Source organism: Planococcus citri, chromosome 4 (assembly GCF_950023065.1).
Source record: "Planococcus citri chromosome 4, ihPlaCitr1.1, whole genome shotgun sequence".
Taxonomy (NCBI): Eukaryota; Metazoa; Arthropoda; class Insecta; order Hemiptera; family Pseudococcidae; genus Planococcus; species Planococcus citri.
In genome coordinates, this window is record NC_088680.1 from 29,613,871 (window position 1) to 29,638,385 (window position 24,515).

General features: G+C 36.0%; 1 long non-coding RNA gene across 1 annotated transcript in view; it reads left to right on the plus strand.

Annotated features, from left to right (window-relative positions):
• Positions 1–24,515, plus strand: part of LOC135844354 (uncharacterized) — a 49,603-nt gene that overhangs the window by 18,678 nt on the left and 6,410 nt on the right. Inside the window, exon 2 of the long non-coding RNA XR_010558500.1 lies at positions 10,244–10,313. This is a non-coding gene — a long non-coding RNA (uncharacterized LOC135844354). The remainder of the gene's footprint in view (positions 1–10,243; positions 10,314–24,515) is intronic.

Consider the following 24,515-nt stretch of genomic DNA (forward strand, 5'->3'; position numbering starts at 1 on the left):
GGAATGATTAAATAACAAAAGTAATTGAATTATTTGAGAATGTACTGCAGATGATGATTTGAGCTTACTCTCTTTTTGAGATCTGTTGATGATTACGACCTAGATCATAGTGTGAGTAAATTGTATTGTTGTATGTACATACTACATAGCATAACTTTATTTTTGAATGACGTGTTCATTGCTGACTTTTGTGAGTTCACCTCCATTGCCAAGTTTTTCTTTCAACCCTCGTCCCCTCACCTCCTCAAAATTAAATTTCTCTTTTCGTAGTTTTAGTTCTATAGGTACATTTCAGCGATACGACAAAAAAATGTGTGGTGTACGTAGTAAAGTCTTTGCCTCTTTGGTGCTTAGTAAATTATAATTGTTTAAAACTCTCGGACAGAACATGTGAAAAGGCTCGAGGAAAGTTTCCAACAATTAAGATTTTCAAGGATTAAAGAAATTTGTTTTTCATTTTCCCAAGCTTCTTTTAGAATAAATATTTTTCGGTCTTTCTATTCGGTACATTTTGACCTTGACTTTTGGCCAGGAAAACGTTAAGGGTGAATTGATTGAATCTTATCGAAAGAACCGGACTGAGTATGAGAGGTGATTTGACCTTATCCTCGAATTTTGAAAAAAAACCTTAGAAATTGTTCTTTATAGTTAAATAGCCACGTGGGAGAATTTTTAGATCGCTATTTTACCCCTGATCCCTCCTTTTTTCACCAAATTTTCGTAGAAACACATCGAGAATCGAATAGACTATCCCACAGAGCCTAATTTCCAGGATTTCATCGAAATATTTCAGTTTCTAATGAAGCATGACACTCAAAAAAAGTCGAAAACAATACTTGAAACGATTTGTTCTTCAAAATTTAATTAAAAAAGGGTTTTAAAAAAATGTGTAAAAACGAAAAAAAAAAATGATGATAATTTGAAAAAGACATGAGATTATTTCATTTTTTGTCAAGTAGTCCCCTCTCTTGAGCACCCTCACATATACCGTCAGATTTAGGGTAAAATCGTAATTTTTTCCATATTTATGATTTGCAAATTTTCATTAAAAAAATTATATCAAGTCTTAATGTCTAACAGGTTTTTTTAGTCATGAAAAGAAAAGGATCTCTTTTTGTCCAATTGTACTTTCCTGTTCAAAAAAGTTTCAAAAAAATACTTTTTTCCCGAATTTTCAAATTTCGAATATCATTTTTAATTGAAATTGAGCAATGGAAAATCTCAATTTTATTTTTTACTTTTGAACGTTGAAGCAGCAAAAATGAAAATAAAAACTTCCTTCTAATAATAACAAGGGAAGTACCTATCCCAACTGACGAAAAAATTTTTGAACTGGACAAAGTTGGATCGAAAGAACATGCAAAAATATACCCCCAGTCAAAATTTCAAGTGCTGAAGCAGATTTTTCGACCTTTGGTGAATTTTTGGAAATCTTTGGGCTCAAAATGGAAAAAATCAAAATTTTACCAAATCAACTTAGAAAGCTGAAATTTGGTTTGTGCTTTATTCAACAGCCGCCGAATCGATTGGAAACGGTTTCCAGCCGTTTTGAGCACTTCTGGAGCCTCCAGCAGGTTTTTGGAACTCTAAATTTCAACTCAATTTCACAACACGAAAATGGAAAGCTGAAATTCATCATGTACCCTAATTACAACATGCTGAGTCGACTGGCGGTGGTTTTGAACCGTTTTGGAGGCTCCAGCAACATTTTGGAAATTCCAGCTTTCCAGAAAAACGCTCCAGAATCGGTCCAAATCAACTTTAGTACGAATGCTCGCGGTTGGAGCTTGTCAGTGACCCACTTGACCGATTACATACCATTTTTCCAAAATTGACGTCTGCAAATTCGGAACCACATTTTTGTCCAGTAATAATTTTATAATTGAAAATGACAATTCTCTATGCCTGCTCTGTTTGACGAAAAAAGCTGAATTTCAGTTTGTACCCAATTTTTGAAATGCTGAGTCGATTGCAGATGGTTTCAAGCTGCTTTGGAGGCTCCAGCTACTTTTGAGAAATTCCAGTTTTCCAAAAAAACGTCCTAAAATCGGTCAAAATAACAAAATTTTCACTTTTCTGCAAAAAAATTCTTAAAAAGTTATTGTTTTTAAAACAATGCCTAAAAGTCTTGCATTTTTGACAAAAATGTCAAAAGTATCACTTTTTGCCATTCATTGTAGCCTAAGTATAAAAGACTTGATTTTTGCCACATTTTTAGAGTCTTGCTTTTTGCCTGAAATTTTCATAAACTTTCTCTTTTTTGCCAACAATTTTTAATAACGCTTTTCTGTTTCTCTAAAGCCTCGTTTGTTACCAGTAGTTGACAAAAAACCTTGTCATTTGCTATAAATTTTTTTTTTTTTGGTAATCATTTAATATGTTTCTAACCTAGGTATTTGGGTTATCTACATATGTGTCAATTAATTAGTTAAAGCTAAAGGTTTTTTACGTTTAAGTCGGCGTATAATCTTCAAGTTTTGTTTTTTGCTAAATTGTGAAAAATCTTACTTCTTACCAAAAATTACCCAAAACTTTCATTTTTCTACCAATGATACATTGTAGCTGATAAAGCTCACTTTTTTGCCAAAAATTGTTATAAGTCGTGCCTTTTGCTAGAATTGTCGGTCAAGTAATTTTTTCTGCATTAAAATGTTTTGCTCACATTTTGTAACTTTTTATGGTTACTTTTTTGGATTACTTTTTTTTTGAAAAAATTAGTAAGGTATGCTCTCTGAGATTGTCCAAGAGTGCAGCCAGTGAGCAACTTTTAAATCTGAGAACGTATTTCTGTGATAAAGACTAAATCTGATCATCAAATCAAAAAATTTGCATTTTTGATTTTCTATTAAAATTAGTGCCATGTTATATTGCATTTGCATGCCCGCTATGAGTATGAAAATTTTGCAATTCGAATAACCTATTTTTTAAAAGAGGGGATAGAGGGAATTTTTTGAACGGAAATGTCTTTCTGCCCAAAACCCATTTATATAAAAAGGGCTTTTTGTGTATAGATTTTTGGAAAGGGGCATCAAACATCGTCTCGCCCACGCAAGACGAGACTTTCGCGAGAAACACAACAACGCGAACAAGTGAACGACTGAACGTATAAATGCGAGCGAACAAAATAATAAGAAGAAAAGGGCAATATATGGAAATAATTGACGAAAGAACCAATTTCAAAAACGTTCAAACTGACCGCAAAAATGCGCCGGATATAAAGAAAAGGGTCGTGGTGCGGATACACGCGTTAGAAGGATCGCACCGAACGGGGAGCGTAAAGAATCTTTCTCTCTATATAAGTTGTGATTGCAATAACCCTCTCTGTTCGCCAAAGAGAATGAGTTGAGACTAGAGAGAAATATCTTAAATGAAATATTACGATTAGACTCGAGTCGAGGTGCGGCCGGAGCTTATAGTGTGGTTTGGCGAGATACGAAAGTTTCACATAACTGGGGCGAATACTACTTCGTCGAGTTGAGATATACTGTATATTCTTGCTGCTGCCAGTCGCGTGGATATGAGAGTATATTGTATGTATGTAGTATGGATGTAGAAGTTTGGAGAGCTTTAATTTTGGACAGCACGAGACGACTGACGAGGAAAATTTTACATGGCCTTAGGCTTATAATCACATTTTGTTTCGGACAAGCGTTGAAAAATAATCGTCTTTCTATACGAGTCGACGAAAAAGATGATAAAACGGAGTATGTCCGGCAGCAGGTCCGGTGCGGCGATTATACGTATTGAAAGAAGACGATGATACGACGAAGAAAAGAAAGTAAAGAAAAAGAAGAAGAAAAAAAAACTATGTGAGACGGAATCGTATCGAGATATTTTTTTCATGATTCGTAATGCAGTTTAAAGTACCCGAAGAAGAAGTTGCGAAGTTTGGGATGAAACTTTGCAACATTTTTCTATCACTTGAGCAGTCTTGTCGTCTCGTGTGAGTCAAAACCAAGCTGGTCGCATATTCGCATCTGCAGGCGGATGCAATGTGTACGTAAAACAACGATTTGCGATCATCGCAGTATGTATGCCACTTGTAAGCCGCAGGTTGTGTTCGAGGTATTTTACTTAGGCAGTTGTGTATAAGTAATTGTATGGCATGATACTTTTCGTGAAACCTTAGCAATTTTCAGTCGTGTAGTCTTGTTAAATTGGGAGAAAAAATTGACCAAGCGTGAAGAAAATTTTAGATCGATGCTTTTATCGCATTACCTGTCGAAAGTGTCCAATGGACAGCGTGTTGTATAGACTGTGTTTTTCGAGAAACTACAAAAACTCACCAAGGAAGACAAATTTTCGAAGATTTTTTTTTCAGCTTTTTGAATTTATTTTGAGTCCTGTATGAGGGCGAATTTTGAAATTTTGCCCCCATCGAATGCATTGCAATCAAAGGCGCTGTTTTAAATGTGTTTTGAAGAAAAACTTTCTTCAGAAGCACCCCCCCCCCTCCCAGTGGACGATTCCCTCTAATCTCCTTCATCCCCATTTAAATTTGAGAGTAAGACTATTTCAAAAAAAAAATCATAAAAATGTTTAAGGGAGGGAAAGTTTTTAATTAACATAATACAATGAAAACATCAGACCAAAATTTTCTCCGAGCTAAAGCCCAAAATGATTGGACAATTACCCGTCTATAATCGGATATTACCGTGAAGGGTAATTGGATGTTTAGAACGAGTATTTTGATAACTGACACGAAAAGTTGAAAGTGCCTATCCAGGAGGGTGGTGTGTGGTACGAAGTTCAAGCGAAAATACCGCCTCACGCCAGTTCGGGCCGAATTTCGCTCGTTAAACACTCCGTAGCTAGCGCAGCCGAGTCTCGTGTTACAGGTCTTTGATGTGGATATTTTTCTCCCCCCTGGTTCGGAATTTGAATTTATGCGCATATGATTACCACCGAAGTATTGACATGTCGTAGGTTTTCTGCGTATACAGGGTGAGGAAAACGGAAGCGAAGAGAAGAGAGGACATCTACATACCTATACGTGTGTGATACGAATGCGACTCCTCGATGTATTTGAAAATTTTTACACAGTTTGCGGAGTCGTCGGAATAATTTAATAGCGAAAAATCGAAAATTATTCGAATTTAGATTTGACGAAATTATCATTTTATAGGAGCAGGATGTGTGGGAAGCGAGATATTAATTCCGAGAGGTAAATTTAACTTTGGCAACGGTCGAGGCAGCGGGAAAAGGGAGAAATGGCGGGGGTGGATTTATTATTGGGCCGGTGAGATTTATCGATTGAAAAATTATTTTAAAAATTGCCATCATTAAAATCCATATTTTATTCGGAATAAATAAATGGTGATTTTATTCGAAAATTACATAACTAGTTGATGACTCTGAAAAGATTAAAAAAGGGTACGACACGTGATGACTGATTATTAATCACTCGATGCGATTTGTAATTTATTTTTCGACAAAATTTTTTCATCAAGAGTGTTTATTTGATGTGAGATCATCAAATTGGCAAAAACAATTTATTCATTTTTTTTTTTTTTTGAAGATAACGATTTTTTGCAATGATATAATGCCTGAAGTATTTCCCGAGTGAATTTGTGTCGTAATCTATTTTCAAATTCCAGGAAGTGACGCTAAAATTTACTCTCAATATTTTGTCATAGAAAAAGAAATGAGACATTTTAATTTTTTGAAAAATTCTGCTCATTAATTTCAATTTTTTTTTCTGGCTCTCCTTATTTGAGATTATTTTGGATTGGTATCGAAGCAGGAAATCAGATTTTCGTGGTCATGTTCGAAAGTTGCATATCACTGTCCTAATCAAGTACTTGAGTGTTGGTTTTTTTTGGGGGGGAAGGGGGAATTGTATACGCAGCGAGTTTCAAAGATGTATATATATATTATTTATTTTCAATTTTCAAGAATTTTGCTCTTCTACCTACTTCATTACTTATTTTTGAAAAAATTATGAAGTCGTTAAAAAATTCCATCCTTTATAAGAAGCTACCTAAATGTAAATTTTTATGTTTTAATGGCGTGAAATAATAGGAAATAACGTTAACGAATCATGTTATGTACAATAATTCACTCACTATTTTGTATTTTATCGCAATTCGTATCAACGTGTGTGAAAGATTTATGAAGCTTATTTCAGTGATAAGAGCTTTAAAAAAATTATGCAGATAAGAAACGAAGATCTAATGACTGGTATCCATCTACTGTCCAGTGTTCGCTTTGATTAGACACCCCCTGCACCCCGGTCACTTTGTAGGATATCTGATGAGTGATATTTAGTTCTTGGAATTTAATGCAATTGAATATTACTGACTGACGAACTGTAACTCCTGTCTATCGGATTGAGAAGAATGGGAGGGGTGAAGAGTTGTGAACATATATTTTTACGATTTTTCTTCTGTCGTATCTTAATTTTTGTGATTCATTAAAAATAGAGTAGAATTAATCCCATTTGTTCAACATCTTGAAGTACATCGCAAACAGGGTAACAGGGCTTCTAGAAGTCCTAATCCTGCCTTTGTCTTGGTGTTTTGCCAAAATTACCAGAAAATTTTACCAAGTCTCCTATTTTTATCGAAGATTGCCAAAATTTATCCATTTTTTGCCAATTATTCAAAAATTGTCAGTCTTGCTTTTTGCCAAAAAATGTCAAAAAATTCCAAAAAGTTTTTTTTTCCAAAATTATCCAAAAGTTTTGCTTTTTTGCGAAACTTACCAAAAGCTACAAAAGAGTGTCCTTCTTTTACCTAAAAAATTGTCAAAGACTCACGTTTAAAAAAATTGCAAATATTTGTTGAAATTGTAAAATTTTTGCTTTTAGAAAAAATTTCTGAAAATTGCTAAAGATTTTTACTTTTTGTTTCAAAATTTCTGCCAGAAATCACCAAAAAACCTGCTTTTTACCGAAATTGTCAAAGTTTCACTTTTTGCTAAAAATTGTAAAAAGTTCTCGCTTTTTATCAAAATTGCTAAAAAATTGTCGTTTTTTCCAAAAAATTCCAAAAAATCTAAATTTTTTCAATAATAATAATTGCCCAAATTGTCAGTGTTGCTTTTCTATCAAAAAATTTCAAAGTAGTTCCTTTTTGTTATAATAAGAATCTAGAATATTATTCAATTTGTAATGTTCTGTGCTTTTTTTTGGGGGTGATTTTTTTCTTCATTAAAATGTTTTGCTCGCGTTTTGTCACTTATTAGGATACTGTTTGGTTACTATAGAGTCACTTATTTTGGAAATTATTGAATACGAGGCCTTCAATTTTCTTAATACATCTCCTTCTCCCCCCCCCACCCACCGGGCTAGAGTTCAGAAAAAATCCAGAATTGATTTTGCAGGGATTGCTTCCCATCTTATGGAAGATGAGAAGAGAGGGTACCTTTCATCTTTTTCATTTTGGAACTCCAATTTTCTCGTCGTAATTTTCAGAAAACAACAATTTTGTATTCGTACGTGAAGTTCATATCAGGAATTTAAAGAGATTGAATTTCCATCCGTTAGATTACGACTTGCCCCTTCATTTTCACAGATGAGCCATTTGCTAATCATAATTTTTTCTGATGCGTTGGAATTTAGTGTTTGTAAATGTTTCTTCTCTTACGTGTACTTTTCTGCTTATCCGGAGCAAAAATTAGCAACTGGAATAGAATTAATCTAACGCTGTGTAGTTGTACGTACGTATGCGATGGTCTCGCGTAAATAAGCATTCGTGATTCAGCAATTATTAAATTATATCAACGACGATATATATTTTAAAGTAACGTTAGTCGTTATATGGTATGCATCCTTGTTAAAATATATCGAGTTCCTGCGACATATTTTACCACAACGACATATTTTAAAAGATTAATGATACGTTTATCGTCGATCATACCGTACTATGCATACCGTTATCATATAATTCGTCGGTACTGACTGATAGGCATATGTGTGAGTGAAATTCGCGTGTAAATTCTGATATTTAGTACCTATCCGTATCTCAGAAGCATTCGGTGCCAGTGTGACTTTGATAGCTCAAAATTTGATGACAAATTTAGCCACATGTGTAAATATTGGCGATGGTTTAGATGTTGCCATGAAAATGCTATATTATCGTAAACTTTCGTTTTGGTAATTTTTCACTTTCCGCGATTTCGTATGGAAAATATGTACTCGGTTGTTTGCGAATTTTTCTCAATCGAGCGAGTGAGGCATTTTTACTCGGAACTTTCGAGTTTTCGCCTTCTAGTTCTACCTACCTAGCTACCTCTCAAATGTTGACAAAAAGGAAATATGCTTTTTATTGACGTGGAAAAAAGAAACGAATGTACGAACGTTGAACGGAAACTAGTTGTTACGTGTTGAATTAGAAAAAATACGCAGGAAAAGTATAGGAACCAGGGACGAGAAAGGGACCACGTACTGGGATGAAAGTATCCCTTTTGTTTTGGTGTTTGCGTTGCGTTGGTAGGTTAGGTTGGGCTGGGTGCAATGACGACGACTACGACGACAACAACGATGTTGCCATTTTATTTGTTGTATATTACTATATTGTAAACTCGTTGCGGTATAATGTATTATGAAATACGAATTTTTAATGTTGAATTATTCGTGCCCTGCGTCTCCTTTGCTACCGTGGCCGTTGTTGACTGTGCTCGTTGGCTTTAAAGCTGATCGAGTAATGAGGAAATGAACCATTATAATAAATAAAACGATGTTAGTAACGTTAATGAATATTTTTTAGGATTTTTTTTCCTTTTGTAAACTGGGCTTGTTGCGTTGTGTTCTAGTTTTTTTTTATTTTTTCATCTAAACACGCGTTGCTATTAATTGGTCATTTTTGTGTAGGATTTCGACGCAACGGTGGTTCCTAAATTGCGCAGGGTATGAGGCAGTTGCTCTAGAAATTCGAAAAAGTTGAAATTTCTGCTATTTGGACTTGGTGACCTCGAATTAGTGGAAATTTTCATGTATTTTTTAAAAATTAGGTAGCTGTAGTGGCAATGAAGGATTTTATCTAAAAAATGAGTGGATATTCGATCTTGGCACTTTCGAAAACCAGGCCAGAGACATGTCAGTATAATTTTTTAATGTTTTACCATTTTGACCGCGTTCGAGAGCATGTTTGGTTGAGGAGGAGGAGTAGGGGGAGGGGTCAAAAACGGAGCCAGATCGAAAAAATTATACGATATTCAAACTTTTCAACATTTTCAAGATTTGAGGAAACGTTACGAATTTTTTGAGAAAGTTAAAATATGTATTTTTTGGCGCAGTTTTCTCGTGTTTTGTCTTCTTGCCATATTTGAGGACCCCTGACATCTTCGCCAAATTTCATACTCCAGAAAATATTTTTAGAAATTTTTGAAAATCTGAATGAAAATCGATTTTATTGCGCTTACTTGAAAGATAATTAATTACCTCGTAAAAATATCCTCGACGAGAATTTTTCATCGTCATCCATTTTCGAACGAGAAGAAGAAAGCATCACCTAGTTCAACTCGACTGAATCAAGAGAAAAATTTTCTTTCGAAAGCACCCTCAAAACTAGCGTTCGAGATTCGACGAGAACGTCTTGACGTAAAACACGAAGGACGTTGACCGACGAAATGAGAACGCAAGGAAAAAGGGTTCAGGGTCAATGTTCAACGCATACAATATACATCGACAGTGAAATTAATTTCCGTTGGAATAATCGTCGATTTATCATAAGCAGAGAAAACCTATATGATTTTTCTTTTGTTTCTACGATGAAATTACTTCTTATATGTACTTCTGTACTACAATACCAGGTGCTCGAAAAACATGGCTTTTGCATCGAAAAATAACTCGTATGTGTAATTGAATCACCATATGGTCATTAGCGTGACCGAATTTTATCGAAAGAACGAATTGTTGGCTTGTGGTTGATGGCAAACGAACCCCGTAGTCGTTCTGGCTTATTTATACCGATCGGTGTGGCAAAGGAATCCCCAGGAGGTCACGATAGTAAAGTTGTGGTGGCGGCGATGGTTCCAAATGAGAGATATTATGCTAGAGGATGACACGGTTTTGAGTTATTGTTCATTAGAGATATATAAGCGTATTTTTTTTTATACTGGAGTGGGGGTGTTTTTTTTAGAAACTGATGAAAAAGTTTCAGTTTTAAAAGTTCGTGATTTATTGCGTTTATTAATTTAGTATTTTTAATCGTTTTTGAAAAAAATGTCCTTGTTTGGAATTTTAGACTCGAGTTTGTCGATGGTTTGCTAATTTTTTGTTTTTGTTTTTTTTTTGTTTTAGGTGAATGGAATCAATTTTTTGGGATATCAGCGCGAAATACTTGGATGATTTTTGAAGAAAATGTGAAGTGGTAAGAATGATTTTCATTTATTTATGATTCGAGGAATTTTGCCGCATGTACAAAAATGTTTGTTTGGTGTTGATTTGAAATTTATTAAATTTTATTGAAAAATTTACATTTAATTCGTCTCATTGAGAAAAAATATTGCAGTTCGTTTTAAATCATTCGATTGATGGGAAATTAATGTGATGATGATTTTTTGGTTTCGTAAATGGAAACAAAATTGAAATCTAAAATACAAGGTATTTGACCCCCCCCCCCCCATCCCCTCTCCTTTCTGCTGCCAAAATGTTGACATCAACTGTAATGTTTCGAGTCAAAATCTAGTGAGTTTGAAATTTGACTAACGTAAGTAAATACGTAACCTATGATAAAATCTGACTGGTGACTGATCTACCACCCCTATATTGAAAAAAAAAAGATTTTCATCCTGTTTTGATAGGATGCATACCGGTTTTGTGAACATTTTTCGGAGTTGAAGTTGACAATTTTTTTGGAAATGATGAAAAAAAAATCTCGTGCATTTTTGTTACATACGCGAAATTTCAACATTTTTTGATAGGTCGTATATTATTCCTTTTGCAAAAAAATTTCATAATTGGTGGGTAGATTTTAGTTTAATCGATTTTGATGGGTCTCAAGGTAACTTTTTAAAGCTGATTTGAAGATACTTTTTTCGTCGAATCAAGCGGTTCGAATGAGTATGCTTTGAAAAAAGGGCCCTAGAACCCTACTGATTGTGAGCTTGGATTTTACATAAAAATCAATATCTGCATTCATTCAAGAGTCTTAAATCGAATGAAACAAGAATTTTTTGTCCCACAATAACTTGGAAAAATGTGGGGTTAGAGGCTCTGGCCCCTCTGAAAATCTAAAATTTCTTTACTGAAATGCCAAATAATTTTTTCTTCTCGTAAAACTGTCAACTTTTTGGGGGGATTGAGGGCACTTTTTTGGTTTGGACCCAAGATTACGTTCAGGCAAAATTTAATACCTATGCTTAATTTCATTTTTTCATTTTTTTAAAATTTTTGATGAGTTTTGGAAATTGGCTCATTTTCTATGAAAAAATATTTTTCAAAAGAGGTAAAACGTTGAAATTTGGCTTATAGGAACCGATTAATTGTGGTTTTCAGTCGTTCTGAAGTTCTAAGAAAATTTGTCAATTTTCCAGTCCCCAAGATATATTTTGGAAGTGAAAATTTTAAAAATTTGTGCTCCAACTTGACAAAGGGCTCATGTGATTGTTTAATATTTTTCTGTGGTGCTAAATTTTATTTAGCTCCTTTCTATGGAAATTTTGAAATCGAATGAATTGAACATTCATGCTAAAAAATTCAGAGCAATGGCTTCTGAAGGTCAAAAATTGGGCTCTAATATTGTATTTCGTCATTTTGTCTCAATCTGATCAAATTTTGGGCTTTCCTTTAAAAAGTGGTCAAATTTTTATCACTTTCGTCTGGTGCCAACATTTTTTCATCACTGGAGAGAGGTTAAACGTTGAAATTTGGCCTATATGAATCGATTAATAGTGGTTTTCAGCTGTTCTAAAGTTCCAAAAAAATGTTTGAATTTTCCAATTCTCAAAGAAATTTTGGAATTGAAAATTTTGAAAACTTGTGCTCCAACTTAACGAAGGGCTCATGTGATTGCTTAATATTTTAACGTGGTGCTAAATTTTATTTGGACCATTTTTATGGAAATTTTAAAACCGGGTAAAATGAAAATCTACGCTAAAAAATTTAAATCAGTGGCTTCAGAAGGTCAAAAATAGGGTTCAAACCATATTTCGTCCTTCTGTCTCTATCTGATCAAATTTTGGTTTTTCCATCAAAAATTGGAAAATGAAATTCAACTTCTGAAACTTTGCTTGATGGTGTTTTTTGAATTCACTTGATTATTTTTCGTTTGATGCCAAAATTTTTTCATCACTGGAGATATAAACAATACAAAAAAATTGCTTGCACTTGTTGATATTCGATTTGGATGGAAACAGTCCGTTTTCATTTTCACAAAGAACGTTCAAATCTCTGAAAAGTTAATTGAAATAGGTATTTTTTTGCCAATAATATTCGTTGATGATGAATTATTAGCAAGAATGTGGCAATGCTCGATGATACGGCAAAATTTTTTTATCAAAAGTCACGTCATAATCGACCTCTGACGTACAGTTAAATAGATAATGTTATAACGTTAAGACTGCAGAGAACGAAAGGGAATAAACACGATGATAAAAAAACGCGGAAATCGCGAATAACGAAAGAAAAATCTCATTACCTGGTCGTCGGATTGCGGTTCAGCGAACCGGATGAACGAGGAAAAAGCACCCCTCCTCCTCCACCCTCCCTAAGGAAATTGCACTCTTTGTAGGTGGTTTTACGTATACCGTGGTGTGCGAAAATCGGCCAGCAAGAGGAAGGGAATCGCGTAATACCGACAGCCGGACTGGAAGGGTAAACGTTATTGTGGAGCCGGTTGAAGGGTGAAAGGATGGGTGTGCATAGAGGTTAATAAATATTTACCTACGGCAGGCCGCAAAACTAATTAGATTTCGGGTATAGGGCGCGAGAATAGTCGTCCAAGCGGTCGCTTATTACACGTATGCATGTACCTATAGTATGGATGGAGCACAGGGCACTGGCGAATCGCACACGTCATTTGAGTAGATGAGGCTGAAGACGGAGAAAAAAAAAATGGTTTAATGTGAAATATTTAGAGCCAAGAGGCGTTACGTTGTTTGTTTTAAAGAGTCGCCCGACTTTTGGTACGTCATATATCCAAATATGGTTTATGGAGCAAAAAGCTGCTTCTCATCCTGCACTGGTAAAAGGTATACAGGATGAAGGAGAAGGACGCGTGTTGGTCGACGGCGGCGCACAAGCAAGGTACTCACTGTGCGAACATATTAGTCGAAGGCAGAGGCAGAAGAGGGCACTGGGCAGGGTATAGTAAGCATACATTATCATTATCGGCGCGCCGCCGTCGTCGTAGCCGCAAAGCACCCGCGCTCCGCAAATGAAATACGTAACGCTGTATTAATTAGCTCGTATGTAGTTGTTTCGTACGTATAATATTTCGATGTAGATACATTCGAGCTTAGCTTATGTTTTAAAACTTTACGCTTTAAATTTTCCACCGTGGTCAGGCCAGTGTACTGTGTAAACGAACGAATGGTCATTATTATGCAAAATGCTTCGGTACAGTGAGCCTTATAGTCGTCGCATCGCGACCACATCATATACCCTCAGCTGGTTGAAAGGTACGGGTAATGCGATTTGGGAAAAAATTACTGTAAAATATATCTACCTACGCGGACCCGAATTAATCTAGAAATATTAGAAATTACATCGCGACCGAGATAAAGAAACGGAGAAATTCGCGAATTTGGCACGTTTTTTCCCCCTCATCACTATAATAATTATGGTTACACTGCGGTGTTGTTATCTCTCCTGTTCCTCTCAACTTCCTTCGCGTTGACCTTATAGTATATCGGTAGTGTTGAGAAAACGTGACAGGATGGATTTTATGGGAACATTGCGCCTTGCGCCGCGTCCGTCGAGCGTCGAGCCCGACGTTTCGAAAATTATCGACTAATTATATCGTTTACGTGGTTTGCTTAAAATATTATCAGTATCGACTCGAGCTAGACTACCTAATGTTATCATCATTCTTCGGCTACCTAACTTACTCGTAGATACGAGCTCATCCCGATTACAGAAATTTTATCGAGTGAAAGATACTTTGACCCAGCGTGTACCTTACTCTATAAGGGTCTGGTATGTACATGGTGCATTGTTGCAGTGAAAAGAAAATCATGGATTTTTATAGAAATTGGTGAGGAAATGTACTTTGAGACAGAGACTACATACTTGGAAAAATTTCTAGGCTCACAGTAGTATATGAAGCTTAGTCAGAGGTCCTCAAAGAAAGGCCCCTGGGAAAAAAATTTTGCCAGAGAGTTTACAATATTATATTCATTTATTTGAAAAGTAGCTCTGTCGTCCTGCAGTAAAATGTATCTCGTTCATTTGGGGGGGGGGGGGGGGTCGAGTCGAGTGATTTCTCAAAATTTTAATTTGAAAATGATAAGAAAGTAGTGATTTTCAGAGTGTCTAATGGTCATAGAAGTCATGAAATGTCATGAAAAAGTCATGAATTTCGCTCGAAACACACTTGAAAAATTTTTTAATAGCCCATAAAATTGAAAAAAAAAATTAAAAATTTGTTCAAAAAATCAGAAAAATGATAAAACTGAAATATATACTTACCTAAGTTTAGATTCCAGCAGCAAAAAATGTAAAAATATGAAAAAGCAGAATATTTTTAAAAAGCTGCAAAAGTTCTTCGTTTTTAAACAGATTTTCTTCTAGGTTGAAATGTTTTCAGTTAGTAGATAATAAAGACATGGTTGATTTGGGGGGGGGGGAAGAGGAGGGTTGACTTTTCAGATTTATTCCCTCTTTTTGTGAAATTTTGGAACATTTTATTGTTTTTCTCACTTGGCATTCGACGTTCTTTTTTTACCACGTTTTGGATTTTATCATTTCTAAAACTTACCTATTTGGGAAAATTGTCCCCATAGTTTTCATTTTTTAAAATTTCATTTGAAAAAAAAATTGTTCTCTCACTCACTCCATGAGAAGTTTAAAAATTAGAAAAGGGAATGATTTGGCAGTGTGTCTCAAAATTTCAATCAATTTTGGAACGTGGCACCCTGAAGAAACGTGTAGGAATCATCAATCATCATGAGTAACATCACATTTTTGCCATTTTTCCTTTTTTTTTTAAATTTGAAAGATGGGAGACTATTGAGGAGTCGTATTTGATAAATAAATGAATAAATATTCAAATTCAGCACCTTCGAATATTAAATGACGTCCCAAATGTCATTTGGAATTTTTTGGAATTTTAACCATGTTTGGAGTTCTGGTGGGAACTGGGGAATTTACGAAAATTTGAACTCAACTCTTTCGAACTATTGACAATTGACATGCCACTTCATCTTTGTATAATTTTGTTGAATTTCACTCAAAATTATGAGCTCTTATCACCCCTCCTAACAGGTGTTGAGATCCCATTTTGAAAATTAATTCGTTGAATGAAGGATGAAAAAAGTGCCTTCGCTGTAACTTTTTGAAATAACTGAATTATTATAGCTTTCAGCTGTTGTATTCATCATAAAAACTTGAGCTTTCACAGTCAAAGTTCAACTTCGAGGTTTTCTAATTTTGATCATTGATTTTGAGTTTTTATTCCGTTCCCTGTAAAACTTCGTAAACAGATTTATTGCAAGTTTAATCGTTCTCGAGGTATGATCCATCGAAGTTTAGCAGTTCTGCATAAAATCATCAATGGCTAGATATTGTGGGGCCTCACTGTTCCCCATTTCTCTGAAGGGTTTCTATGGAATTAGCCAGAAACAAAAAATTGAAATTGTGAAAGTATTTTTCACATCTCAACTCCTCCTCCTCCCCCCCCCCCCATAAAAAGCGACCTATCTGAAGATTTTTAAAAAAGCGATAATTCTGATGATGTCGAATTTTTGGAGTCTTCTCCCTTCCCCTCTTCCTCCTCCTCCTCCTCCTCAATTAAAATATGAATTCGTAAAGTGTTTGAGAAAATTTGTCATTCCAAAAGTCCTGCTTTTTATTTTGAAATTTTGTGGGACACCTTGAAAAAATAGCACCCAATTTTTTTAAAAAAATCCAGTAGGTAGATTAGATACCTACCCTGTTGCTGAAATTCCCGGATGCAATTTTCTTCGAGCACTTGTTGTACTTACGTTAGTGAGGATATTGGTGTCGTTTTACTAGGAAAAAAATGCCTACTTTTTTCTTCGATTAGACGCCCTACACTGCTGAGTCGTTTCCGAGAGAGTCTATTAAAAGGCGGTAGGCTTGTTTGTATGTATGTACATTTGTCGGATATGTCATCTTGAAAACACCCGTCAAAAACATAAATTTTCTTATTGTGAGTCATCATTGTGCTTTTGCAAATGCTGGGCGGCGCTGGGCTGCGTTTATTCTGGGAAATGGGTAAATGGGTATTAGTCACCAAAAGCGCGTATTTTTCGTACCCCTAATAAAATTCCTTTCACTTGATAGATACATATTATGTACACATACACAACACACTACACAGTACCTACTGTTGTTATTTCGGCATGGAAATTCTTCAGCAACGGATTCGGATTCGGATTACATATCTGAACTGGCGAAGATGAGAGAGGGTGTGGGTGGTGGTGCGGTATCACGTGTGAGCTACGACTGTGAGTTTGTGATGCGGGATGTGAGAGGTGTATAGTAAGGCCACTTGGTCGGAGTGATAAAAATGTGTACACTACACATGGTATGAATGTATGAATGTTTGCGTTAATTGTCTCGCTGCTAAGTTGTGTTCATTCGTATGTATGCGGCTATACGCGTATTTCATTATTATTACTTCGCCTAAATGTCTTTTTCATTCATGCGATTAATTAGTTGGCGATGATGAAGTTTTCTCGATTCGATGGCCGAGTGTAATTTGTTACGTTTCAAAATGCGGACTCGTGGGTTCGAGGATTTTTGAGTTTAATGTACTTGGTTGAGGAATGGCTTTGTTTTACAGTGTCCGAAGGGGTGCCTGGAAGTTGGAATGGAGAGAAATCGGATAAATGTGGTTCGATGATAAGCTTAGAAGATGCATATTTCTCATCGAATTCTTGAGCAACTAATTTTTGGAAATCTAGTTCTTCTGGATGGAAAAAAGTCTGTCTCAATTTCCACAAAAAATTTTGAACCGGACAAAGCTAGATCGAAAGGCCATGCAGAAATAAATCACCAGCCAAAATTTTAAGCGCTTGAGTCCATTTTTGAATTTTTAGTAAATTTTTAAAAATCAAAATTTGACCGAATTTACCTAGAAAGCTGAAATTTGGTACATACCTTATTTTTCACCCTATGAATCGATTGAAAACGGGTTTGAACTATTTTAAGCAGTTCTGGAGTCTCCAGCAGATTTTTGAACGTTCAGATTTCTGCAAAATTGTACTATCAAATCCAGTTGAAAAACTAAAATTCACCCCATTTTCTCGTTTCAAAAGTAGTTTAAAGCCATTCTGAAGCCTCCAATAACATTTCGGAAATTCCAAGTTTTCCAAAAAAATTCCATAAAATTTGTACAATTTAATTTTAGTGTGTATAAGCGCGATTGTTGTTTGTTGATTAGCTCACTCGACCAATTACTCATCATTTTACTAAAATAGGCGAGTATTAGTTTGGAATCATAAATGTTTATCAGAGTTTATTTCCAAAATATCGCTGGACCTGGAGGCTCCAGAATTTCTTGAAACGGTTCAGTAAGTTTTTTTTAGAGACGGGGAGGGGTCAAAAATGAAATACATACCAAATTTTAGCTTTTTATATTAATTTGTAAAATTTTGATTTTTTTGCATTTTTTGCATTTTTATTTTTAAAATTTACCTAAAATCGTAAAATGCACTTAAACTCCTGAAATTTTGGAAAGTGATAATATATTTTTGTATGGTCTTTCGATCTAAAGAAAATTGAGCTTAATTGGTCGGATGGGTCCCTAATCCCACTAGGACCATTTTTATGTCCTAAAAATCATTTAGACTGATTTTGAGCTGGTTTTTCAGAAAATTGGATTTTTTGCAAAATGTTGCTGATGGTTTGAAAATTGCTCATAACCTTTTTTAATCCATTTAAGTATGAGGTCTAAAAATTTCCTGAATTTTTAGAACTGTCGAAATGGTGGCCTGCTCATTTTTTTGTGAGTGTGAGGAAATGTGGTATGTACATATGTATATTACATATTCGTACTAATTTTCACTTTCTAGTTAAGTACATTTAATTTTCAAGAAAATGAAAAAATGAACTTTCAACTCCTGAAATTCATACCTTACGTTGTGATTTATACTTTCATATTTTTTGCCTCTCAGGAAATATTTCTCATCTTTCACTTTTTTTCTCTTTTCATTTATAAATTTTGGTAATGCAGTAAAACTATCGAACTTCAATTCTCACTGATAAGAACTTTCCTTACCACAACAGCGAAGGAAAAAAAATCACGAAATCGCAATCAATTTTGTTAATTTATCCGTGAAATTTTTACTCGTGTAAATTGAAAGGGTTTTTTTTTGATAGGACAGTGAAAGATCGCAGATGGAGAAAGGAACGAACTCGTAAACAACACTGCGGAGCAATTTTTATTCGTATAACGTTGCCGCTGAGATCGAGATGCTGTGCTCATTGGGGGTAGAAAAAAATGGTTGGCAATGAAATTTCGATACCTTTCGATAAAGTAGACGATGGTGAGTGGTACATAGTACATAGAAGAAGAGGGCAAACGTTGGTGTAACTTCTCTCAGTTTAAGTCCATAAATAAATATACGTACCATTTTCGAATACCCACGACGTATTGCTGTGTGACTGGTGAAGGAGGCTTGGAGGCTGGGATGGTGGACGCAGAATGAGTAGGTGCAGGATGGGGTGAAGGGTGAAAACACGTAAACTCGAGGAGTTCGCGTCACGCGAAAAAGCTTAGCAGATAGAAGCAGAAATATAAAAATGCGACGACGTTATCTATTTAGGGTATTTTTTTTTCGGCGGTAAATTGAAAAATATACTCGTTTCGAGTTCTCTTCTCTCGCTCGTATGGATGGAATTTTTTTTCCGCGGGGGCAAAAGTACTGCTGCGGAGCTTTTTGCAGACGAAGTACCGTTTACATTTTTAATGCAAGCTGGGGAAAGAAATATGAGTACGAGTTGGGTTTTTTCGGTGTGCAATACGCGTATCGGTGTGCGTTGGAAAACGGTTCGGCACGATTGACTGAAATATGTTGTACTTAAGTCGTGTGGAAATTCGCCTGCACGCTTTGACTCGGTCGTAATTGTAGAAATGGAGCAAAACGATAGATATTTTTTTCCTTCATCGTCGATACCAATAATACGAGATCTCTCTCGCTCTCTAGCTTCACCACTGTGTGTGTGTGCGATGCTGTGTATGTAACATCGAATTGATACGATATATGTGTGTCGAATGTCGACGAAGACGAGGACGAGAACGACTGAGAGACCACCACCATCGTCGATATGTGGGTCCAAGGGGGAGGAAAAAAGAGCGAAAATATCGTCGGCAAATTGAGTTTCGCCCGGTCGCCTAATGCACCGGTGTCCCTTAAGTGTAAACCAATTTACGCGCGCGCCTACTAACGTAACACGTGTAGTGGATTGAAAAAGTTACAAACATTTTCCAGATAATTATTCCGGTTTTATATTGATAAAACGTGTATGGTTTTCGCGATTTGGAAAACGTGCGGTAAGCTTGATTTATAGCTGCAAGGCCGCGCGTCCGTCGCGAGGGTGAGAAATGACGGATATAACGGGGTGTTAGAGGAGAAGTATACTTACGAGTATACTGCATACCTTACCTACCACCGTTTTCGTCTTCGTCTTTGCTAAGATCCCTGCAGAAACAAAGGTGTTGTACCATTTGGATGCTGGAAGACAAGTTTTTTCAACAAGGGTGGTAGAGAATTTCGTAATGTTTTTTTGGTTACTTAGTTTTTGCTGTTGTTGTTGTTGTTGTCGTCGTCGAATTAGTGGTTTTAAATGGAACGAGTAGAATCAAAGAAAAGTAACTATAATTTGTTGCGCTCAGACGAATTCTATTTTTCTGGTCGAATTCCCTCCCTTCATACTATTAACATATACGTACATGTACAACCCTAACAGTTTTGTGATGTGGTCACCGATCATTGATTTTAGAGGTGATCGAATTTCAAACTTTCGCAAAATCTTTGGGAGCCGAGCAAGAAATCGTAAAAGTAACCAAATTACCCTAAAAAGAAAATACTTATGCTTCGAGTTGTTTAAATTGAATTTCAGCTCCTTATCTTCGGTTGGTGATTTAAATTTCAGGTTTTGAGATTTGTAAAAACTGTACCGAAAAATGCTGGGAAATGATCTCTAAAATACGTGGTTTTACATCTTTAGGTGAATAGCATCCCTTTCCCCTTTCCCCCTTTGGAGAAAGCTCCAGGTTTTAGGATTCAAGATCATTTTAGGTAAATTCTTGAACAGAACGTTTTATAAAAAATCGCATAAAAATAATCGTAAACATTTATCGCAAATTAATACCTACTTAGCTTTTTTCAGTCTCACTATGCGTCCCATCGGCAAACGCTTCAAATTTCACAATTTCAATTTTTTTGGAAGATCGTGAAACAGAACTAAAATTTTAGTGAATTAATGATCAATTTTTTCCATCCAAAAAAATTAAATGATTTTTGGTGAGTAAATTTCATCTTTCACCTCTTTTTTGTGTATTTTTAAAAAAAGTTGAACGGACAAATTTTCAATAAATAATTCGTAATTTCAAATGAAATTTACGAAAGTTAAATCATATTATTCTTTCCAAATGTACATGCCAAATTTCGGCCCCTTTGGTCAATTTTGGGAGCCCCGTGTCATGACTCATAATCAAAAACCGTTGAAAAAAATCGAAAATCCACGTTTTTGTATAGGTAACTGTACAGCCTACAGAGGTAAGGCGGGATTGAAAAATCGTCACTTCCAAAAGGCACATCTTACCCTTCAGTTGTACATGACAAATTACAGCCCTCTAGGTCAGTTTGAAAGGGCGATGACGTGATGTAAAATTTCGTCAACCTTAAAAAACACACAAAAAACTGTTTTCTGTCTTAAAAATAAAATTGCTCAGAGGTTGATTTTTGCATTATTATGTTTCACAACTTTTGATTTTTCGCAGATTGATTCCAATTTTGATTCCTTTAATCTTCCTCACTCCCTCCAGTCCACTCCATCCTAAAAATTTGGAAATCGTGAATTTTGAGTTAGTCATTCCCACTCAAGCCTCTTCAATTCAACGCCAAACATTTTTTTAGTGTGGTAAGAGAGCTGGGATTTTTATACTTGGCATATTTTTCTGTGGACTAGAAAAAGTGTATATTTGATCAAATCTCTACAAATCATGAAATTTCCTGACGAATGAGCCCAATATCATTTTGCATACTTCAGACCAAATTGCATATTTTAGCATATTTTAAAGGGAAAACCTGCATATTTTTGTATATTTGATCATTCCTTGATATTTTTTTTGCATACGAGTATTTACAAAAATTTTGCAAAAATGGATATTTTTAAGAATTTTTTGTTCAAAAAATCGCAGCAATGCTAAAATGTCATCATGAACATTTTTTCCTGAAATGATTTATGAATTTGTAATTGATTTGTTTTGCCTACTTGAAAAAAAAAATGTGTTTTTTGATCTCTGGGTTCATTATGTTTTGAATTAACAGTTTTCATGTTTTTTAGCTTGAAAACAATCGTTTCGGGGATACGTCACTTGAACTGAAATTTTAGCATATTTTTTGCTAATTTTGGGTGACTAAACTGCATAAAATATTGCATATTTTCATTATACGTATTTCTGCATAAAAATTCCAGCTTTAATGATGAGTCACAATAAGGTGTTTCAACATTTTCCACATTCTACCTGGTTTTGTCCTTTCTTGCCAAAATTGTCGAAGATAGGCAGACAGACAACCGCAAGAGACTAGACAGGTAGGTCAGTGACCTTAAGAGGCCAGTCAGACGGGTCAATGACCTTGTGAGGCTAGACAGACACACAGACGACCTCGTGAGGCCGAACAAACTGACAAGACGACCGCATCATTAGAGGGCTAGACAGGTATGCCAGTGACCTTAAGAAGTCATACAGAGGTAGGTCAATGACCTTGAAAGGCTAAACGGACGGACAAACACCCTTGGAAAGACAGACAGATGGGTCGATGACCTTAAAAGGATAGACAGACACGCAGACAACCTCGAGAGGCCGATCAAACTGACAAACGACAATCATTAGAAGGCCAGGGAGGTAGCTCAGTGACCTTAAGAAGCCAGACAGACAGGTCAATGACCTTGAGAGGCTAAACGGACGGACAAACAACTTTGGAAAGTTAGACAGATGGGTCAATGACCTTAAGAGGCTAGACAGATGACATACAATATTGGTAGGCTGGAGAAGGTGGGTCAATGACCTTTTAAAAGGTTGACTGGAAGATAGGTGACGTTGAGAACCCATACAGACAGGTCAATAACCTTGAGAGGTCAGACCGGCAGATACCCTTGTGGAGTCAGACATGTAGGGTCAATGACCTTGTGAAGCTTAGCAGATGGATCAGTGACCTTGAGAGATCATACATGGGTCAATGCCCTTAAGAGGTCCTTCATACAGCCAGACAGGTTGATGACCTTGTCAGCTCAGACACAGAGGTCAATGATCACAAAAAGGAGTTTTCGGCTTTTTTCACAAAAATTGTGGGAAAATGATTACTAAAAAGTCCTGCTTTTAGGAAAAATAATTAAAGCCTTCATTTCGTTTCATTTTAATTAAATTTTTGTTGTGATTTTATGTACTTAAAAATGGTTTTGCTCATGCTTTATTTATAACTTTTCAAAGCTTTTTTGGTTCCCGAAGTCACTTTTTTTTTCGGGGAAATTTTCAGTACGAACCCTTGAAAAACTATCCAAATGTCTGTTCTGCGGTTTAATTAATGTAGAATTACTCTTGAGCCAGTCGAAGGAACAGACGCGAAGAAAGGGGCGGGCAAGAAGCATCGACTTCGTAAACATCGATACAAAAACCAAAACATGGCAATTTTCAAATCGTATCAGCAAATATCAAATTATGGCCTAATTTTTGAAATGGATGTTTTCTTGACCCTTATACGACACACCCTTCTGCATCAATTGACCCTCGCATCGTCGTCGTAAGCTCATATAACACGAATGTAACCGCTTACGATGACAATTATGGCAAAATTACTCTCCTTTTTTCTTTCTCTCTTTTTTTTTTTGACAAACACAGAAGGGGGTAATCGATACGTACTATATACGCGCGCGAAATGTAATCGAAATTGTCGACTCGGATTATTTGTTATAATAATTTAGCGAGAAAGAGGGCAAAAAAGAGGTAGCTGTATAGCTCGCCTCCGCCGCCATATATGAAGTTGACGATGAACGCGAGGCGAGATCACAGAATGCTGGAAAGGCGGGCCAGTGAAGGGAAAAAGAGAAAAAACCCGTGTATATACGCTGTGTAGTGTAGTGTGTATGGAATGGTGTAGGAAATGAAGGAAACGCGATATATATAACTATGTGTAGTGCTGCGTTGGTATGTGTAATATACTATTTTGTAATTTAATTTTACGACTTTGCATCGACACACACTCACGCGAGTATAAGAACGGAAAACTTGAAATCCCATAAGATTATACCGAAGATTTACACAAAGGAAAAAATCGTCCAAGTTAATACTCTTATGATTCAGTTGGGGATCATTACTTTGGCTGCGGGAATTTTCCGACCCGACCCGACGCTCACAATCTTGTAAAAATCTTTTTTACGGTGTGAGCGAGCGGCCAGGACGTAGTAATTACAAGAAAGCGTGCGTGCGTGCGAGCGCGCGATACCACCTCAATGTACAAGGACAGGGTAGCACTACCCTCTTGGCCCGAATTTATGGGTAATTTTCGTCTGAGAAAATCCCCCTCAGGTCTCCCTCTCCCTGCTTCACATCTCAACGTATCTCGCTCGGGTATTCTCGTGTATCATGGAATTGAATCTCTCTTTCGTGTATCTGGTTCATGTATAAAGTATAAGGGATGACTGTGTCGTGTTTATGTCCATGTGTGCGAGTGAGTGAGTGAGTGACTAAAGTAGCCATATCGTGGATAGGATGGTTGGTTGGTCGGTAGGTAGGTAGGCGAGCGAGTATAAGGGTAAATGTAGTGTATAGATTTTTAATGGCCACGTAAAGTTCAGCTTCTTCGGTTTTTGGAATCATCTCTCTGACTGGCTGTGTAGTATACAGCCGAGTTTATATCGTATATATTTGGAAAAAATTTTCAACCGTTTAACTCTATTCGTACGTCGAGTGAATATTGATAAGTTTATACATATGAGAGCTTTTATGGCCATATGGATACGTGGCTACGTGTTTAGGTAAGTCGTAGGTGTATAGAGTCGAGAGTACCCTTAGCTCTAGCCACCTACTCGTCTTTTATAAATTTTTCAAAACGAATTTTAGTATACTTACTCGACTTGTACCATACTATACCATACCTACCACTCGAGCTGATCAAATTTCGAATGCAGGTTACGAAATTCGGTTTCGATTTGATGTACG